Genomic DNA, 2,154 nt, shown 5'->3' on the forward strand with positions numbered 1-2,154 from the left:
CAACCACTATCTGGAATATGCATCCCAGGAAAGTGAAAATAAAACATGTGTCAGTGTTGGGCATAACTTTGCGCGCATGCGCCCTGATGCGCACGGGCGCCATTTCATGCGCTCCGCGGCCACCATTTCACTAGTGCTCAACGGCACGTAGCTGCCTGCCTCGCCCTTCCGGGTCCCAGTGATTCAGCAACTTTAGTTCCGTATTCGCGTAGAGCCTCCCCACCACCTCACCCTATCCTTTTAAGCCCTTCTTATTGGCTCTTTGCTTGATCTCTCATATCAAAACCCGCCCTGCCCTTTTTCCCTATATAAGCTGTGCCGCCCTGCAAATAAACGGAGTTCCGGCTTTGACCACTCTCCTGGCTCGGTGGTGTTCTTTCTCGGCCCCCGGGGAGGAAGGTCCTGGGGGGGAAGGGCCGTGCCAGCGACACTCATCATCCCGCTCAGCCCCACAAGGGACCCCCGGCTGGACCGGGGTCTCTTCCCACTCGGTTTTGTCGGCCTCTGGCTCAGGGAGGCCTGACACAGAGGTGGCCTCCAGAACTGCAAGCCAATACATTTCTGGTTTTTATAAATTATGAGTCTCAGGCATTCTGTCATAACAGCACAAAACGGGCTAAGACGGACACTCACGGGCACTGATTCCACAGAGTGAGGGATTCCCCTCTCTCCCTGCACCTCCTGGAGATGGGCACATTCTGGCTGAGCCCTGCTGTCTAACTCCACTTCCATGCATGTGGAGAGTGGGGGTGATACATACAGTGACCCTGTGAGAGAGACCTACTTGGTCCTCGTTATTTCTTCCAAACTTCAGAAAGAAGGAAAGCAGAACAGGCCAGTAGCATCCAAAAATATAAAATCTTTCATCAAAGGCCTTTCACTCTGACCCATGGGCCCGGGGCTCTCATCCTTCGGTCCTGCAGAGGTCTTTGGTCCACTCTCTCAGCCAACCCTGCAACATCTTAGAAAGACCCCAGACATTGTGACGGGTTCCCTGGAGCACAAGTGGGGGTTAAGGCAGCTAAAATCAACATCCGCTGTGTTCCCCATCAACCTGGAATATACAACTCATGTTTAACACCTCTTGAGGTATGTTTCCTTTTTTCCCCAAATATAAGATTATAGAATAGATACAATGTGCTTTGGCAAATTACACATATCCACAACCCATCTGCTATTCCAATAATCCTCTCACCAAAATGTGTGGCCCCTGACATGCTGGTACCAAAATGTCCTCGGGTAGGGCTGATAGTCAGGTTGGAGATGCAGCCATCTCTGTCCTGAAACCCTGACTTACACTCCTCATGCCTGGCTGGGTAGAGAAGATGAAACTATTTCAAATGCTGGATGGCAAGTATATCCCATGTACAAACTTTCGGGGCTTCCAGTGGGCACACTCCACAGTTTCCTTGTTGCTCCCAAACATCCAGAGAGAAAACCACCTCTCACAACAGGCACATAGCTCGCCATCCTATCCCAAGGCCCCAAGACTAGCTAATGCAGAGTGCACATAGGCCGGGCGAGTGCTCACAGAACTGGCCATGAACAGCTGGTACTGCTCACCTTGGGAGGAATGGAACAGGTGAGCATGTCCTGGTCCTGCTCCCATGCCCCTCCCTGCTCTGAATTCCTCGAAGAATCCAGCATGACTTCAGCCTTAGCACACATCAGATGTGCTGGGGCAGTACTGAGTTGTTTTGCAAGAGCCACGTCTGTATTAGTGACTTTCTTCAAGGAAGAGCTAAGACAGGTTCAAAATGAGCACTTCCCAAAGTCAGGACTCCATTCTGAGCCCTGCCAGATAAACCCATCCCCACAAAGCAGCCATCAGAGAGTCCTAAGAGAAATCTCTTTACCCTCAGGCATGTAACTTTTAAATACCAGAGGCACTCAGTGAGCTAATATGCTTCGTCTACTGACAACAGGCATGACTGTTTGCTAATGCTGCTTAGAGACACTACCCAGTCAACCGGTTTCCATTTCAGCAAGTGACAGAGTTCTGGTAATTAAAGTTGGCAGGTAACAGGAGGGCCCAGCATGTCTTCCATGGCAGGCCAACAGTTTGGGTAAGACTCACCTGCAGGGGAAGGCGGGGGGGTGCACACTGACCTGCAGCATCTGGAGGTAGCCTTCCTGGGGGTCACAGAGCAGGGA

General features: G+C 51.4%; 1 protein-coding gene across 1 annotated transcript in view; it reads right to left on the reverse strand.

Annotated features, from left to right (window-relative positions):
* LOC103595109 (glutamate receptor ionotropic, delta-1-like) overlaps positions 1-2,154 on the reverse strand; it is a 242,702-nt gene that overhangs the window by 16,875 nt on the left and 223,673 nt on the right. The gene's annotated exons all lie outside the window — the stretch shown is intronic.

Source organism: Galeopterus variegatus, unplaced genomic scaffold, assembly GCF_000696425.1.
Source record: "Galeopterus variegatus unplaced genomic scaffold, G_variegatus-3.0.2 Scaffold1681, whole genome shotgun sequence".
Taxonomy (NCBI): Eukaryota; Metazoa; Chordata; class Mammalia; order Dermoptera; family Cynocephalidae; genus Galeopterus; species Galeopterus variegatus.